Here is a 20,080-nt window from a genome sequence, read left to right as displayed (position 1 = left end):
TAAGCAAACACTAATCTCCACAGGGTAAATAACATGAGATAACATATGTAAAGTGCTTTGCAAACCTAAAAACTCTATATAAATTCTGACAATGATGGTGATGAAGAAGATGGTGATGTGTCTGCCTTTTTTAAGGTCAGTGCTTAATAAATGTTAACTGAGTGCAAATTGGTACTACCATTTTCATGCCCATAAAAGAATTTTTTGATGTGTAGGTACATGGAAGCCAAGGTGTGAAAGTGGGAATATGTGGATGTGGGAGAGTAGAGCTCATTCTGCCAATTCCATATTCTTAGTGTTGGGGTAAAGTGACATGTGTAATTCTATTCAGCCCTTAATTTGCCAAAAAGAATTCCTTTCTTAGTATCTGTGGCTTGAAAACAGTAAGAGGCATTGTGTTGTCAAATCCATGTGAATTATGCAAAACGGAAGAAAAACAAATGGCATAGCTTGTGTCTTGGTAGCTGAGATGAAGAACCTATCAATTTGTGGTCAACTGTAAGGTTTTATATTAAAAAAAAAATGTTCCATCCAGTAATTCAAGTGACTATGTACCAAGATCCTACAACTTCTTTCCCAAAGATTGCCCCCCCCCCAAAAAAAGTTCTTTCTTCTGATCTTTATTATAGTTTGTAGTCTTAGAATGTTTGAAACTTTGTGGACAAATGACTATAGGCCCAGAAATCCACTGAGGGGAACAGCTATTCATAAGAAGCTGAGAGAAATCCATAACACCCTCAAAAAGGAAGGATAACCCCTAGTAAGAGAGAAGCTTCATTAATAGAGTCTTTTGCAATCTGTGAGAGAAACAGATCCAACCAAATCTCACCTTCTGGGGAGGACGTGAAACCTTCCTAGATTACAGCGTCTTTCATGATCTTTCTTTGAGCCCTGAGAGTTGAGCTTCATTATGAAAATATTATTATGAAAAGAGGTGGGGGTCCTTAGAATTACACTGTTAAGAATTACACTCTTGAACACAGTCCAATTAGAATTAAAATTAATTTTTTTTTATTTGGCACTAGAGAAAGTGACCAAGGGGTAAGTACAAAACTTCACATACCCCCAGCCCCCACCCCCAGAAGGTGCTTTTTAAACATCCTCCTCCTAGAACAGAAGGAAGGCAGAAGTTTTTATAGAGGATAGATGGGGTGACTGCTTGAAAATGGAAAGTTCCTTTTTGGGGTGAGGTGAGGAAAGCTTGGATGCTTGTCATATTCCCGAGAGTCAAGGGGATTTTTTTTTTTTTTTTTGCATTATGGTCCTGACCTCTGGGGTTTTCTCTGTCTCCTAGCTCCAGTCAGTTAATAGCCACACTCAAGTGACTTTCCTTCTATAGAATTTTTTTTTTTTTTTGCAGGGCAATGGGGGTTAAGTGACTTGTCCAGGATCACACAGCTAGTAAGTGTCAAGTGTCTGAGGCCGGATTTGAACTCAGGTACTCCTGAATCCAGGGCCGGTGCTTTATCCGCTGTGCCACCTAGCCGCTCCTCTTCTATAGAATTTTATCTCCCTTCTTAGATATGTCTGTCCTGATAGCTAGTTGGCCAATCTAAACTTTAATAGTCTCTTGATTCCTCAATATGTCTATACTGTTATCTGGTCATCTTTGGTTTTGCTTCTCACAGAAGAAACTTCTTCTGACTTATCCTATGCCCCATGTGACAGCCATCATTTCATATGAGTAAAAGTAGATAATTCAGAAACACCAACAAAACCAAAAACAATCCTCTAAAAATGAAGTCTACTCTCCTAAGTGGTATTGTATATATTTTCGATGTGTGCTATGGGGCATTCTTTTTACAGAATGGGTATACTTTGCATGCAGCACAACAAACCATGTAGAAATTCAGAGGTGGTGCTGAAGTAATTAAAAATGAATAAGCTGGGTCTGGAGCTGGGAAATAAAAAGGACCAGTATGAAATGAAGAACTGAGGAGGGTTTTTTCCTTTCTACTCCCAATTATTTCTTAGAGAGTTGGCATAGGATTGATATGGGAAGGGACAAGAAAATGAATATGCAGGACAAACCTAGCTTTATTTCTACAAATTATTGTAGATAAGATCATTCCCTCTGATGTCTAATTATGGTTTGGAGAGCAACATAGAGGTTCTCAAAGTCTACACAAATTGGAAAAATTTTGAGTTTGGGCCCCATGAAGGATTATATGTTTGTGATTTGAAGGGAAACCCAAGAAAGTTCCGAGGTGTGAATCAATAGATTGCCCTCCAGGGATTGAAGTTTTTGGTAATATCAACTATTGAAGACGAGTAGAAAACATGCTGAGTTTAGGTTCACAGGACTTAACTTCACAACTTTGCTTCTCACTCTCTATGTGACTTCAGCTAAGTCACTAAACCACTTGGGCCTCAGTTTCCTCATCTGTCAAATCAGAGGTTTGGACTACATGGTCTCTTTTTTTTTTTTAGTGAGGCAATTGAGGTTAAGTGACTTGCCCAGGGTCACACAGCTAGTAAGTGTTAAGTGTCTGAGGCCTGATTTGAACTCAGGTACTCCTGACTCCAGGGTTGGTGCTCTATCCACTGCGCCATCTAGCTGCCCCTACATGGTCTCTTTAAGGACCCTTTCAGCCTTGGAGCTATGACCTTGTGCTCCTCTGAAATTGTCAAATTTTACAGCTATTGGCAATATGTGATTAGTGAGGAAGTATGCTTACCAATAAAGTATTGATCATTGGGAAATCAGCTAGGGGTAATGAAAGACAACAGCTGATATATTTCATTAGCAGCTTTATATACAGTTTCCTGCTTCTCATGAAATACCCAAAGCTTATGTCATTGTATGGATTCCTTCTAGGAAAGGAACCAACATGGAAGGTGTATAAATATGGTATCCAGAGAAGTAGAGATGATAGAAATGTACCCTCTGAACTCTGCATCTTTTTAAGTTTAATTATATTGTACTTATAATTTACGTTGGTTTATTGATACTGTATAATAAATCCATCCATAAATTATGCCATTAGAGCCCTAAGTTCAATACAGAATAAAAGGGTTTGTAATTTCTAGGACAAGATATGAGATTTCCTTGTACTTGTTAGCTCTTCTGTCACTTAAACTGATAGCTGATCCTTTAACAGATGTTATGGAGTCTTTAAAAAGAACTCAAACACACTATTGCCTTGCTAAGCAACTTTGTTACCTTCATATATCTCTGGATAAAAGTTTGTCAGCATGTCCATTACAGGCCCATGATTTTTGTTTTTTTCTTCCACTGCAAAAGGTTTTTATTTACCATAAAAATGCAAACTGGAATAAGCACAACCTTTTATAACCCAAAGGTTACAACTACTTTAAAATTTCTGAACTTCATCTTGAGAAGCAAAAGCAGCCTTGAATCTGTTTGAAACATTGCAAGTAAAAATAATTTAGCAAAGCAGCTTCTTAAAATACACACACACGCACACATACACTAATTTGTGCTAGAAACAAAAGCGTTTAACTAACTTTTTACTCTCAATTAATTTCATTTGTAAAAAGTCTATGTTTCAGAAGTAATGGAGCATCTCCAGACCACTATGTTTTATACTCCCACTTACTAGAATTTTTAAAAAGTGTACTACATTTGTATTTCCAATTTTAAAGGAATTCTACCTACATTTCATATATGACTTACTATGCCATGATAATTTTGTTCCCGATCTTTCTTTCTTTCTTTCTTTCTTTCTTTCTTTCTTTCTTTCTTTCTTTCTTTCTTTCTTTCTTTCTTTCTTTCTTTCTTTCTTTCTTTCTTTCTTTCCTTCTTTTTGGTGAGGCAATTGGGGTTAAGTGACTTGCCCAGGGTCATACAGCTAGTAAGTGTCAAGTGTCTGAGCCACCTAGCTGCCCTACACATCTTTCTTTCTATCACCATCTCTGTGTTTTTGAATCAGTGAAATACAAAATGAAATCAAACTAGCAAGTTCTTTTTTCCCTTTTAAATATCCTATAAGTTTTTGTGGTTGTTCATGGCACTTAACATTTGGCAACTTATCTCAAGTTAAATTAAATTTAGCTTTTTTTCTGCCATACATGTTGACTTCATTGGGCTCGTAAAGAATTTTTAGTCAAGAATTTTGCATACATTTATGTAGTAGTCTGGAATTCACGAATTGTCAGTCTATACATTTCCCCTGATTAAAAGAGTACCCATAGGAGCAGGTAGGTGGTGCAGTGGATAAAGCACTGGCCCTGGATTCAGGAGGACCTGAGTTAAAATCCAGCCTCAGACACTTGACACTAACTGTGTGACCTTGGGAAAGTCACTTAATCCTCACTGCCCCGCCCGGGGGGGGGGGGGAGGCAGAATACCAGTGACATTAGAGCTATCAGCTGAAAATATTTCAAAGGCAAAGGAGAGCTAATAAAAAACAACAACAAAAAAACAACAAATTACCAACAGTTGAAACTGAAGCCCAAATAACCGTGCAATCTTAAAAAATGAAAATAAATTTCTAATTTAATTGTTTTTACTTTCACAAAAGAGTTCACTTTACATTCCCTAAGCAGAGACTCAGTTTTCTTAAGGTGATCAAGAAGCCCAAAACTTCAGAACCTCTTGCTGATCCTGGTCTATCCTGTAAGTGCACCTTAAAAAGGCAGAGTCTTTTACTGCCAGCTCCAAGTACTTGGGTGTTTGCTCAGGGATTGGAATCTCCATGGTTGATGGTACTTCCTGGCCACAGTTCTGTCCCAGCTTCTTTCCCTTCTACTGTATGATGTCTCTGCTGTAGGACCTCTGGTACCGAGATCTATTGGGACTTACGCTTCTTTGGTGAGGACTATAATCTTTGTAAGAGTGTCTTCTGTGAAGTTGTCTTTCTTTTCTTAGTCTTTCATCCTCTTTACTCACATCCATTTTATGCCTGCTCCTGTCCCTTTTATGCCTCTCGTCAGTACTTGTCTCTACTGGACCGACCTTCTCTCCCTTGGTTCTCTATTACATTTGTCTCGTACAGAAGATGAATCTTTTGTGGACATGTTCTGGTCACAAAGAGCTGGACCCCTTCATTGCTGATTATTGGCAGGAATACAAGAGAGCGCATCTGAACATTATTTTTCTGTAGATCTTTCACTTCTAATACAGTTAAGTTTCTTAAATTTCTTTGTACTGAGCTTCTTCACTTAAGTTTCCATTCACATTTTTAGAATTAAAATGAATCCCCTGATTTGATAGCATTTCTTTTTGACAGATCTGAGTTGGCTGACTTAGGAGAGAATGCAAGTCACACAGTTTGAAGACACTGACTGTATAATATCTATAACAGGTTGTAATAGGGCAGAATGAGATGCCACTGTTTCTTCCTTGTTCTGCTCTCTCTCATCTATTTTTTTGCTTAACAAAATGTTTAACAGCCTTTCCCTGAGCTCTTTCTCTTTCCTCTGAAGTCCTAGAGTTCATTCTTTTTTCCTTCTCCACCCTTCTAAGCTCAGTCTCCTGAAACCTTCTTCTCTCCTCAATGTTGCAGGTGGATTTTTTCTTTCCGTTCATGCTCTAGTAATTTTACTGCCTTTGCTCTGCTTAGCAGTTTTGCAATTAATATTATTGACTAAAGATTTCTTTGAGCTAACAATAATTTTTTCTGCTCTTCTGCTTGTATCTTCTCTAGTTTTTTTTCTGATTTCAATGGATTTTGCTGTCTTTTTGCTTTTGTTCTCTTACATAGCTTCTCATTTCGTTTCCTTTATCTTTCCAATTTCTCTAATTCTTTGTTTTCTTTCCTCTTCTTTTTGCCTTTTTTCTACTTCTTTTTCTTTACGTTTCTGCTCTTCTCTTTGCTGTTCAAGTTCTTGAAGATTTTACCTTTCAAGTTGTTTTTTAATTGAGGCATCACTAAGGTGTTTAGCTGAATCAAAAGAAACCTTTATATTGCAGTCTACTGCTTTGCCATCTTAGTTTCATACCACACAAGGCATTCATACCTTTGATAAAGGCAACATATTCTTTATACTGAAAATTAACTTCAAAGTTCAAATGTCCACCAAAACTAAAAGTATGAAAATTTCTGCCAGTCATTTATTCTCTACAAGGGTCCAGCACTGGAATGTCCACATTCTGCATTCTCTGAATACCTCAGATACCTTAATGAGTACTTCTTCATTTGTTTTTTCTGAGCCAGATTCTTTCAATGCAAACCATTTACAAGGTAATCCTTCCAAATGAATTGTATCTGATCTCTTTCCCGGCAGAGTCTCATTTATATCTTTTGCATCACGAAAAAGGAGTCCCAAGCATGCTGAGTTAGCCCAAACTTTTAAAATATCTGAGAAACCACTAAGCTTTATTGTTTTGCCATCAAGACATACAGAAAAGACTTGACCAAAGTTTTATTATTCAATTTCTCCTTCAAAACGAATGAAATCCATAGTTCTTTTAGAAATTCAAAGAGTGGAAAATTGATGACACTGTACCATTCCTTTTAATCTTTCTATTGCTTTCCAATTAGAAATGGATTTTCTGGGTTGCTTTAATTGTGGAAGCACCACACTGTCGTCTTCATAATTAGCTTGAGGTATAATCCATATAAACTACAAAGTTCTACTGCTTCAGATGTATCATGACTTATAGTAGATCAGTTCTAGCAGTCTCTGGCTCTGACTTTTCAGCATTCAGAAGCTCTCTCCCCTTCATCCAACCTTCCTTCTGCCCCCTTACCCCACCCCAACCCTTATCCCTACCCCCACCCCCAGTCCTATGTTTTAGTGTTGGAACTTGGCATGGGTGTTTTTAAATTGAGTGGTGTTGAAGTAATATTTGAACAAATATACTTGCCTCATCTTTTATTCATGTAAGGCAACCTTCTTTTCTTAATGCTTCATGCTACCCCACCCCGACAAAATTTCAGGAATCTTAGGCTTTTGTTTTTGGTAAAATATGAGGTGCTTTTGAAAACTAGCTGACCTTTGGTTGTAGAAGGAGGGAAATCTTTTTTGATGTTTTGCCACAGATTTGTTTAAAGAACAGAAATGATATAGAGATTATTTTTTAAGACCCAGTGCTAAATCTATGGCATTGTTTTTGAGTTATTTGAGTTATATGTAATCACTCTGAGGATTGAGATATTGATACCTTAAGGGCCAGATTAATCTTGTCCCTGGAACAAAACAATAACGCCCACAATGTCACCTTTGGAAGAATGGAGACTGTACACATTGGTTGGAGGCTTAGGAAAGATGAATGAGGCCTCAAACAAGGAACTGTATCAAAGGCTTAAAAACAAAATCCATCATAACTCTTTTTCCTAAATTGATTTATCTTGGGTGAGTAGAAAAGATTTCTTGTTACTTTTGTTTTACTTGTCTGTGGACCACCTAAGTTAGAGAACTGGTTAATTAAAAATTCCACAGGCTGGTCAATATGGGACATCTTGGTTACAAGTGTCAGGACAATTCCTGATCCACTTGTGCTGGAGCCCAGAGATGGCTATAGTGTGGTGTTGATCCAGTAGTAAAGGAGACATTCCTTGCTGTGCTAGTGTCCCTCTTTTGGGGGCTATAAGTGCTGCCTCGAGGCTCTCCACACCCTCTCTGCTGGTTTGGGATGGGATGGAGTACATTGACAAACAGTAATGGGTCACCTCTCCCCACCTGGCTTGTTGTGCAAGCCTCTAGAGCTGGGGTTCTCAGCTTATGTGTTGTGAACCCATTGGCAGCCTGGTGAAACCTAAGAACTCTTTTGTGTGAACTTTTATTTTTTAGGATAATTAAAACATGAATTTTTACATTCATTTATAGTCTCTGCTGCCTTTTTCCCACTGAACAAAACAAATAACCCCAAACAACCATAACTCCCAGACAAAACCCTTGTATATAAACATATAAAAATACTACAAAACAAATTTCCCCATTAGCCATACCTAAAAATGTATGCCGGAACAGTATTTTAAATGCATAAAATAAAATATATAGAATCACAAAGGAAGTCAAAAGTTAGTGAAACTATTCTTTTCCATCCAAATTTATGAACCCCCTGAAATCAAGGGTACATGTACTCTAGATTAAGAACTCTGTTCCAGAGATATGTCATAGCTATATATTATATTAGCTTGCCATAAAACTATACTTACAGTGATTCTATGCACTTTTTTTTTGGTGAGGCAATTGGGGTTAAGTGACTTGCCCAAGGTCACACAGGGCTGGTGCTCTATCCACTGCACCACCTAGCTGCCCCAATTCTATGCACTTTTTTTTTTTTTTTAGTGAGGCAATTGGGGTTAAGTGACTTGCCCAGGGTCACACAGCTAGTAAGTGTTAAGTGTCTGAGGCCGGATTTGAACTCAGGTACTCCTGACTCCAGGGTTGGTGCTCTATCCACTGTGCCATCTAGCTGCCCCAATTCTATGCACTTTTAACCTTTTCTCAAATTACTTTCCTTCTCAGAAACCTTTAGTGCATTCTGTCTATCAAATACAGTTTTTTGTTTAGGATTTTAAGACTATTCCTGATTTATCATATGCACATACGTATACATATTTGCGTGCATATACATGTAGGTAGACAGACAGACAGACAGTGTAAAGGGTACTTGGTTTGGAGACAAGGGTTCAAATCACCACTCTACCTCTAATTAGCTATGTGACTCCATATTGACTAGTCACTAAACCTCTCTGGGTCTCTCTGTAAAATGAGGGGATTTGGCATAGTTATTCTTTAAGCAGTTTTCCCATTCTAAATCTATTATTCTACTTTTCCAATCCTGTTTCTATACTCTACTCTGTTACACCAACTCTGTACACCAGCCAAACTGGATTACTTTCTATTTCCCAAAATAAACATGACTTAAGATTTCCTGTCTCTAGGCCTTTACATATATAATTTTTAATGCTTGGAATTCCTTCCCTTTTCATCCTGTTGAAAACCCACCAATTCTTCAAGTCACAGATCAAATACCACTTCTTTCAGGAAATCTTTCCCCGCTCTCTGTCTTTCTCTCTCTCTGTTTCTCTGTCTCTGTCTCTGTCTCTCTCTTTTCCCTTCCCTCTGGCCAGAAGTTATCTTTCAGTCCTTTGAACTCTCATTTCACTTTCTTTGTTTCTCTTTTAATTCACCTATTTGTATTATGTTCATTTCTGATTATGTGTTATTCCCACCTTGAAGTGAAGAATGACTTCTTCAATTTTATCCCTCTCTATATAGTATATAGCACCCTTCCTTGCACATCCTGATACTCAATATATTTAAATTAAATTGAACGAAGTTGGTGAAACATTGAGTAGAAAATACAATTTCTACCTAGAAATTTGACTCATGAAATCCAGAAAAATCACTTCTTCCTTTAAAAATGGCTTCTGTTTCTGGAATTGATAGTACTCTCTGTGTTACCTGCCAGTCTTCACTGTTGTAAGTTGGTATGTCATTGCTTTCCTTAATTGATTCAGGTTTTTTTGTTTGTTTTTGTTTTTTGTTTTTTTTGTTTTTTGGTGAGGCAATTGGGGTTAAGTGACTTGCCCAAGGTCACACAGCTAGTTAAGTGTCAAGTGTCTGAGGCTGGATTTGAACTCAGGTCCTTCTGAATCCAAAGCCAGTGCTCTATCCACTGTGCCACCTAGCTGCCCCCTTCTCAATTGATTTGTACAACAGACATCACAGAATCTCAGAGTTGTAAGGGACTTCCATAATCATCTAGTCCAACTCATACTGGAAGACAATCTTCCTCTGCATCAATACTCAACAGATGCTAGTTCATCCTCTCTTAGAAGACCTCCAAGGACTTTGGCTGTCTCTGGGGAAGGGCAACTGAGAATGCCCCTCTATCCCTGGGCTGTGCTATCATGAGCTGTCTGGGATTTTTGCATACTGCAAATTCTACCCCTTGATTTGAAAATGTTCTGCCCTCCCACCCAAAGTCAACCAGAACAAGTCTAATCCCTCTTTTACAAAACTGCCAGTCAATTTATTAAGTGCCAACTATGTTCCAGGCACTGTGTTAAGGGCTGGAGATACAAAAAAAGGCAATAGTTAGGTGGTGGTGGTGGTGGTAGCAATATGCCCGTGTAATGCTTGACATAGCAATAAAGGTTTTTACAAACAACATTTAAGCATCTACTAAGTGCATGTGGCTTAAATGCAAATTGTTGTCCCTTCTAATAAATACACTATCTTCACAGTTCCTGCTTTTAACTTTCCTCATTGTTTACCATGGTGCCTTGTACATAATAAATACTTACTAAATGCTTGTTGACTGGCTTTTCCTCCTATGACTCTCAACTGAATTTTACTCCTCTTACCCATTGGGTTGGTCACACCTTGGACTACATCACAATTCAAAAAGCTCTCCTTGCCAAGTTCTCAAACTCTGCAATTCTTTATTCTGAATATAGTCTCCTGTCCTTCCATAATCATCCACTCTTTTAGTCCTTCCTATGTATTCTTTTCCTTCATTATGACCTCTGAACTTTCATTTTCTCCTTATTCTACCAGTGCATTAATTACTTTCTGGCCTTATTTTCTTCCCTACACAGTTTTGACATGAGTGATATAGTAGAGAGAACATTGAACTTTGAGTCAGACCTGAATTTGAATCCTACTAGTTTTATCACCTGTAAAATGGTGCTCACAATACCAATAGTACCCATCTCACAAGGTTGTCCTGTGACTTACTGAGATAGTATATGTGAAATACTTTGCAAATCTTAAAGTTCTCTCTTGGATGCCCATTATTATTATCATCCTCTATCATCTCGTCCATAACCTTACTTCATCAATCATTTCTTTTCTTTCTTACATCATCAATCTCATCCTTTGTATTGGTTATTTTCCCTCAATTTATGGACATGCTTAGTTTTCTTTTATTATAAAAATATTCTCTTGATTCTGTTCTCCCCTAAAGCTATTATTCTTCACTCTCTTTTCCCGTTTACTCCTAGACAAATGTCTACACTGCCTCTACTTTGACTCCGTTTGCTCGGTTTTCATCTCTGACTTTCATCCCTAATGCTGTTGTTCGGTTGTGTCCAACTCTTCATGACCTCATTTACAGTTTTCTTGTCAGAGATACTGGGGGTAGTTTGCCATTTCCTTCTCCAGCTCATTTTATAGATGAAGAAACTGAGGCAAACAGGGTTAAGTGACTCACCCAGGGTCACACAGCTAGTAAAGTGTCTGAAATCAGATTTGAACTCAGGAACATTCATCTTCCTGACTCCAGGCCCAGTTCTCTCTCCACTGAGCTACCTAGCTGCTCTACTAGTCTGCTGAAACTGCTACATCACCAATGACATTTCTGCTACATTCAGTAGCCCTTTTTTATCCTTCATCTTCCTAGATCTCTCAGCAATGTATGATAATCCCTTCCTCTTCATATCTCTTAAATGTTGTCCTTGGGGCAACTAGGTGACACAGTGGATAAAGCACTGGCCCTGGATTCAGGAGGACCTGAGTTCAAATCCCGCCTCAGACACTTGACATTTACTAGCTGTGTGACCCTGGGCAAGTCACTTAACCCTCATTGCCCCACAAAAAAAATGTCCTTGACATCTTTCTCTCTCTACATTTTCTCCTTTGGCAAACCCATCTACTCATATGTCTTTGGTGATAACTTCTGAATAGATATGTATGTATATATATATATATATATATACATACATACATACTTACCTTCAATATGTATGTGTGTTATATATACATACATATATACACATAGATATACCTTTCTTCCCCCATTGGAATATAAGCATGTATATGTATGTATGTAAAACACATGCATATATAACACACATATCTATACCTGCACCATATATAGCATGTGTGTATTTATATATATATATATAACACATACATATTTCTATCCTTCATTAAAATGTGCATCTCTCTCTGTGTCTCTGTCCCTGTGTCTCTGTCTCTCCTTCATTGTAATATAAGCTCCTTGATAATAAGGGCTAATTCACTTTTGTATTTGCCTTCCCAGGACTCAGAACAGTGCATGTCACATAGTAGGGGCTCAGCAAATAAATGTTGATTTGTTTAATCTGTTCCAAAAAAAGCGGTGATAAAGTATACATACTCTCTATTAGTTAGCTGTTTTGAGCTGATTTTTTTTCTTACTTTCCAAACATCTTAAATTATATATATATATTAGAATGAAACCCCATTGCCTTTTTACCAAGACCTTTTCCATTTCATTTCTAATTTTTTTTTTCTTGGTGAGGCAATTGGGGTTAAGTGACTTGCCCAGGGTCACACAACTAGTAAATATCAAGTGTCTGTGGCCAGATTTGAACTCAGGTCCTCCTGAATCCAGGGCCAGTGCTTTATCCACTGCACCACCTAGCTGCCCCTCCATTTCATTTCTAAATTTCAACATATCTCCCTTGAAGTCAATGCTATGAAAATCATGAGAGAGAGAGACTCACACACACACACACACACACACACACACAGAGAAAGAGAGAGAGAGAGAGAGAGAGAGAGAGCACCTTATTCAGTTTAGAAAGATGATGGTATTCTAAAGAGGCACTCTGAGATGGGGTCAATGCCAACCTTCAGAAGTGCCACACACATTTCATTAGGAAGGCGCACTGAATCACATATTCTCAGCTCTACAAGGGCCTTCCTTGGCAACCCTGACCCAGAAGAGTTTGGCAGGAGGTTCTACTTATTTTGCCAGCTGAGGCTCTGTTGCTTTGGGACTTTTTAAGTTTGTGTCTCCTCTCTCCCTGTCCAGAATTCTTCTCTGTGTCCTTTCTCTTAGGGAAATGGTATTTTATTTCATCCCTCCTTATATTCATTGGCTGTTAGATTGACCTTCTCTGTTTCCTTTTTTCCTCTTCTGTCTACCTTCAGAATTATAGGCTTCTTGTTTTAAGAATAGAAACAATTTTTCTTGAGAAACACCAGACCCCCTTTAATGTTGGGAGAACCCACCTCTTTCTTGAAAAGGAGGCATATTTCCTGATCTCTTCTCCTGGGCCAGTCTGGGTTATTATAGTTTCCTGGAATTTGACTTTGTTTTTTATGCTCTTCATATGCATTATTATATTTATTTATTAGTCATTGTATATATTCTCCTGATTCTGTTTGACAAGTCTTCTCCTGTATCTCTTTATTCCTCATAGTAGCTGTTTCTTATGGTACAGTGGTATTCCATGACGTTCATAAGCCATAATTTTCTCTCCAGTAGATGCACAACAATCTTATTTCATTTGTTTTTCTACTATTAGAAGGCTCCCATGGATATTTTGATTCATATGAGGTCTTTCTGTCTTTGACATTCTTTACATTGTATTCCAGTCATGGTATTTTGGGGCCAAGGGGCACAGTTTAGTGACTTGCATAATTTCACATTATTTTCCATAATGGGTTGAATAATCTATGGCTCCACCAAGAGTATATTGCTATCATCTACCTATCTTCCCACAGCACTTCCAACCAAGAGCATATACCACGTTTGTGTGAAGAGCATTTTATGATTGTATATACGTATATGTCATGAATAAGTCTCATTGTGTTGACTAATATTTTTTTTCATTTTGTAATTATTTCAAATGGGATTTCTTTTTGTATTGTTTCCTCTTTTGGGGGGGGTTTGCTGTCTAGAAATATTAACCATTTGGGTTTTTTTGTTTGTTTATTCTCTTTTACCTTAATGAAGTTATACATTTTGTCAATTAGTTTCTTTACTGATTCTTTGTTGTTTTCTAAGTAAGTCATCATTTTGTGGGCAAACAGGAACGATTTTGTCTATTAATATTCATACCTATAATCATTTTCTTTTCTTATTGCTATGGCTAGCATTTATAGAATATTTAAAAAGTAGAAATAGGAAAATTTCTTGCTTCATTTCTGTATTCATTGAGAAAGCTTCCAGTATTTCTCCATTGCAAATAATGTTAACTTTCAATTTCAGACACAGAATTTTCATAATATTTAAAAAAGAAACCTATGCCCATGCTTTTCAGGGTTTCTAGTACAAATTAATATTGTATTTTGTGAGGATGGTTCACAGGCTTCTTTGGATAGGCAAACCAAAAACTAATCAATAATTATTTATTAAGTATCACTTTTTGCCAGGCACTGTGCTAAGTGCTAGGGATAAAAGTACAAAAAATGAAACAACTACTGCCAATGAGATTATATCCTAATGGGGGAAAATAAGTTTATATAAAATACATAAAACATATATTGAGGAGACATAAAGTTGATAATACACACAATAGTTTGAAGGGAGGGCTTGAGTAGTTAAAGGAATTAAGAAAGTTTTCATATAGAAGATGGTAGCTAATAGTTTACAAAGGAAAAAGTCCAAGCTATCAACTACATGAAAAATGTTCTAAATCAGTATTAGAGAATTGTAAATGAAATTAGAGATATTAGAGAAATGCAAATGAAATAACTTTGAGCTTCCATTGCACCACCCCCCTTGATTGATAAAGATGACAAAAGAGGAAAAGATGAATGTTGGGGAGGCTGTGGAACAGCAGGTACATAAGAGTATTTTCTATTGATGGAGCTGTGATTTGGTTCAGTCATTCCGAAAAACAATTTGGAATTATGCCCCCAAAGTTGCTGGACTGTGCATAGCCTTTGATTCAGCTATGCCAATACTAAGACCATACCCTCAAAAAGATCAAAGAAGAAGGAAAAGACCTATTTACGCAAAAAATTTATAAAGCAGGTCTTTTAATAGTAACCAAAAATTGCAGGGGAAAGCACCCTCCTTTTGGGAAATGGATAAACAAATTATAGTATATGAATGGAATGGAATATCAGTGTACCATAAGAAATGATGAAATTGATAGTTTGAGAGTGAAATGAGCAGATTTAGGAGAAGCAACTTGAAAAAAACTTTAGAACTCCAGTTAATGTAATGATAATAATAGCTAACATGTGTGTACATACACACATATATACACAGGCACATATATACATATACATATACATACACACACACACACACACACACACACACACACACACACACACACCAGGCACTGTGTTAAACACTTTACAGTTATTATCTTATTTGATCCTTAGAACAACCCTGGAAGGTAGGTAAACCATGAGTGCCAAAGACAAAAGATGAAGCAGGCCACTCACCTCTTGCCACGGGGTTGATGAACTTAAAATGTAGAGAGAGGCACTGCCAATAAAGAAATTTGGTCTGTTGGATTATAAGGTTTTTCCCCTCTCCTCTCCTCACCTTCTCTTCTCTTCCTTTTACTCTTCTGTTCCCCTTTCCCTTCCCTCCTTTCTTTCCCCTTCCCTTTCTCTTCCTTCCCTTATTTCGTTTCTTTTTCTTTAATAAGGGGGTGATGCTAGTGGAAGTGTCAGATTATAAATGCATGTAAAATGAATTCATAGTTTTTTTTAAAGAAGCTGGTGATCATTTGCATTGTGAAGGAGGAGAGGGATTCCATGGGGTAGAATTGCAGAGGGGCTGCATTCCAGGAATGGAAGATGGCCAGTGTGAAAATACAGAAAGGAGAGAAAGAGTTTTCTAAATGAGGAATAAAAGGAAAGATCAGTTTGGCTGGTTCATGATGTGTGGAAGACGGTGTTATGGCTAATAAAGTTTGAAATGTAGATTGGACTTAGTGGAATTGGTTCTATTATATGTCCAAGGGCAATAGGAAATACCATTTTGTGGGATGTTTGGCCATCTCATATCATTCATCATAATAAATATTTATAAATAGACCACCAAGAAAATATCTGTAGCTTATTGCAGACTTTGTTTTTTTGCAGAAGATGCAGTGTTAAGTGAAATTTTATAAAGCACTTGGTGGAAGATCTCATTAAATTAACATACACCTTGATACTCAATGATTTAAATTCAAAGGTAGGAATAGACAAGTACTGTGAAAAATATATTGGAAATTTTGCCTCAAAGGTAAGACATTGGAGGGGCCTAAGACTTGTATACTACACAAAAGCCTCATACCTATGAATATCATACATACCTTCTTTAAAAAAAGGCATCGGGACATAGATATGGTAAACATTTTGAACAATATCACAAAAAATGAAACTGATTACATTATAAAAGACAAGAAATAGCTTATTACTGATGTTGGAGTTATTCTTGAATCAGTGTGTGTAGCCAGACTACTGACTTGTTAAAACCAAGAAAAAAGTTAATACAAAGCAAGAAGTAAAAATAAAAATGTGCAGAAGACATGCTGTGCAATTAAAATAGCCATCCTGTTCCTTCTTGGGAAGGAGGTTCCTTCTTGGGGAGGAGGGAGGGAAGGGAGGGTAGGAGAAAAATTTAGAACTAAAAATCCCATGAAAACAAATGTTGAAACCTATCCTTACATGTAATTGGAAAATAACAAAATACTTTTATTAAAAATAAAATAAAATAGCTATCCTGGTTTATCTAAGGAAGTAACTAGTATGAAAAATTGAAAATGATGAAGGAAATAATTTCACACAGAAGCTAAATTAATATAAATCATTTACTATGTTGAAGAGACTGAAAGAGCCTAAAAACTGCCTTTCGCAGCAAATAATTGGTTTATTTACCAGCCAGAGATATATGGCATGGAAGGGCAACACTTATTTAGAATATAAACTCATTTGTAAAAACTTAGAGAAGGATGTTGGAAGATTATGAACAGCATAACTTGATGGAAAAAACAACAGTTATGAGAAAATCTAGCAAGGGATGCAGTCGAGCAAAGTCATCCTGAAAGAAGAAGACAACAAACAGATGAAAAATGGAAAAGATTTGCAAGTTTTTTATAATAAACTTTTCATCAAAGACAATGGAGCCACCACATTTGGATTTTAATATAATAATCACATATGTGTTTATAGAAGTAGAAATGGCAATGAAGAGGATAAAAAATAGAAAAAGGAATTGGCCTAGACCAAGTGAATACACAAAAGAGGTGAATATTGGAGGCAGCCTAGTTTTTAGGTTATTGAAGGATTGCATCTCAAGGTATCTAAAGAAGGGAATGAAACTAAATGTATGGAAGAAAAATTTAGGACCTCATTGGTATTTTTTTAAGTGTGACTGAAATTAGTTCTGTAATTCCAAGCTGTTACATTTGCTAGCTTCTTTCCTCTCTGTGTGTATGTATAAATATGTATATACATATACACATATATATATATACATAATTTTATAACAGTAATTCATATATACAGCAAAGGTTTCCTTGATGAAGGTATTAGGAAGGAACAGGTCATTTTTCACAAACATATTCCATAGGAGACATCTTAAGCATCACAAAATTGGCAGAAAGATGTAGAAAACAGGAGATTCTATTATTATTATTGTTTGTTGACTAAAAAAAGGAATGTAATTCAGTATAGCAAAATACCACTTTAAATGTTTTCTTCCAACAAAGTATCTCTTGTGCATGTATCAGCATTATATAGTATTACTTAAAATATTACAAAGTTGATTTTGTTTGATAGCTCTCTGATCATGCTAAAGCATAAAACATGACTCTTTTGTTCACTATTATCAGAGAAGACCCAGAGCAGGATTCATATATTACTGCTGGATCATTCAACCACCATTTGCATTTTATATATTTTATTGTTAATTATAAGAGTGGAGACTCCTATTAAGAGTGATCTCATATAGCCTAGGATCAGGCTCACCATTAAACCAAATATCTATTTTCATGCCCCTGATGAGGACTAGGGTGTGGTGGTGGTGGTGATATTATTGATTTAGCTGATTTTTGAAGATCTATTCCTAAGAGCTAATGGGAGTAGAGGAGCCTGTGCCTCTCCTTAGTGGCTTCTTCCAGGATGTGCAGCCCAGCCTTGTCTAACACAAGTCGACTGGGAGATTTTCTACTTCTAGACTTTCTTCTCTCACTTTCCCTTTATTTACCTGTAAGTGCAGGTCACAGAGTCATACATATAGAGCAAGTAGGGAGTTCAGAGCCTATCTAGGCCAGCACCTTCATTTTATAGATGAGGAAACTGAGGTCCAAAGATGTCAAGTTACTTACTCATCTTACCATGATAAACCATGCTTTCTAACTGTATATCTACATGGTGAAAAGCACATCATTATTCTATATTTCCGGCAGTATAGTACAGGAAATACCTTCCTTCCTTCCTTCCTAGGAAGGTTATTAATCCTAAAACTGGCAACAGTTTTTCTATCTCCTCTTCCAGGAACAAGGAAAAATCACAAACAAAAGCAACCCCAAGTATATAAATCATACTTGGTAGATATCCTGTGTTGGTAAAATATAACTGACTTCATGTATTTGAAAGATTGCTATGTGGAAGAGAGGTTAGTCACATTTTGCTTGTGCCTGGGGGCAAATTGAGAGAAATATATGGAAGTTGCAGTGAGAAAAACTTAAGCATGATATAAGGAAGAAACTTTCTAATAATCAGAGATATCCTAAAGTGGACTGCCTTAGGAGGTAGTGGGTTTTCCCTCATTAGAGGTCTTCAAATGGAGGTCAGATGCTCACTTGGGTATTTTTGTAGAGGGAATTCTTGTTTAAGCACTATTTGGTCTAGGTAACTTCTGAAATAATTCCCTCTCTGAGATTCTGTGATTCTGCAAAATATATCCCCCGTTTAAATCCAGCTATATCTATTTTCAGGATTTGCATTTTTGTTACTGGTAAGGTCTCTTTTTTTATTAAACCTTATGAAGTAAGCCACTGTAGTCCATTTGCTCTTAGAGAATGGCTGTGATCTAATTATTGGATACTTCTATACTAGATACTTTTGTTAATCTCAGATGTAAGGACTAGAGTTTAGTTAGCAGTGAGACCAAAGTGGGGATGGCCTCAACCTGGAGACTAGACCTATCCACCAGGGTGGGAAGTGCTTATGGGGAGGAGGAAAAGGAGAAGGAGAAAGAGGAGGAGAAGGAGAAGAGGGAGAAGGAGAAGGAGAAGAAGAAATAAAAAACAAATCATTGTCCAGGCAGTCAAACAAGTGGTAATTGTCAGATAGGTTGAGAGGAAATGGGGAGTAGAGGATAGGACAATGGACTTAGAGTCTGGAATACCTGGGTTTGAATTCTCCCCAATATTTACTAGCTGCCTGACTTTGGGTAAACTACTTAACCTCTCTGAGCCTCAGTTTCTCATCTGTAAAACAAGGGGATTGGACTTGATGGTCTTTAAGATCCCTTCCAGCTTTAAATCTATGATTCAATGGACTCCCTTTTATGGGTGATGGACTCCTTTGGCAATCTATTGAAACCTATTGATCCTTTCTCAGAATGTTGTTAAATATGTATGCAGCAATATACATAGAATTACAAAGGACTGCAATTATATTGAAATGCACTTATAAAATATTAAAAAAAAAACCACAAACAAACCAGTTCATAGTCTCTGGGTTAAGAACCATGACTGATCCTGACAAGCTGGAAAGGTTCAGCAATGGATTTTCTGTCTGTTTGCCTGTATGTCTCTCATCTGATGAACAACCTGTCCAATTTTAGATAGCCCATTTCCAGGTTAGCTTCAGGGAGATGGAGTTTTTAGCCACCATATTTCTCAAATATCATAACATCTAGAGTGTTACTAATTTGTGTTGATGGAGGGGAGAACCCATGCAATGAAATTATGGATCCTTGACATAAAGGGGCAAGGTAGGTGAGAGAAATGTTACCTTGGAAAGTTTTCTCTACTATTGAAAATGGAAGTATGATATGAGCTTTATGGGTGAGACCTCATTGGCTTCCAAATGTATGTTTAATTTACCATTCCCTTTTTCATCCCCCTCTCCCCCCAACCATTGTTCATGTGTGGTGATATACTTAATCCAGGGCTTGCTACATGGTGCTCAATAAATGCTTATATTTGACTGTTTTATCAGAACCTTTGTTTTTCCTGTTAAGTGAAAGTTCAGTGGACCAGAATGACAGCAATGGTCAGATCTCTGGTTTAGGAAATATCTTTGGTCTGCCCAGTGGCATTCCCATTTTTCACCACATTTGGATTAGCTAGATGTTGGACTAAATGTTGTATTTAACATTTGAACTTACAGAAAACTCTTTACCTTACGTAGGATTATTTGGAACCTAGTAAGGATGGATATCGTAAGCTTCAAGTCTGGCAATTGAGGAAACTCCTTATAAATCACATAAGTTTCTGTGCCCTTGGGTCAGGGGTCATATCAGATGCAGATGTTTCACTAACTG

The 20,080-nt window shown here is 37.0% G+C and overlaps 1 protein-coding gene and 1 pseudogene across 1 annotated transcript in view; one reads left to right on the top strand and one right to left on the bottom strand.

Annotated features, from left to right (window-relative positions):
* The window catches only part of CPQ (carboxypeptidase Q), a 628,024-nt gene that overhangs the window by 34,979 nt on the left and 572,965 nt on the right, over positions 1 to 20,080 (top strand). The gene's annotated exons all lie outside the window — the stretch shown is intronic.
* LOC122746589 lies at positions 4,709 to 6,566 on the bottom strand (annotated as a pseudogene).

This window comes from Dromiciops gliroides, chromosome 1, assembly GCF_019393635.1.
Source record: "Dromiciops gliroides isolate mDroGli1 chromosome 1, mDroGli1.pri, whole genome shotgun sequence".
Classification (NCBI taxonomy): Eukaryota; Metazoa; Chordata; class Mammalia; order Microbiotheria; family Microbiotheriidae; genus Dromiciops; species Dromiciops gliroides.
Note: the sequence above shows the minus strand (reverse complement) of the source record. Positions and strands in the feature narration are given on the sequence as shown.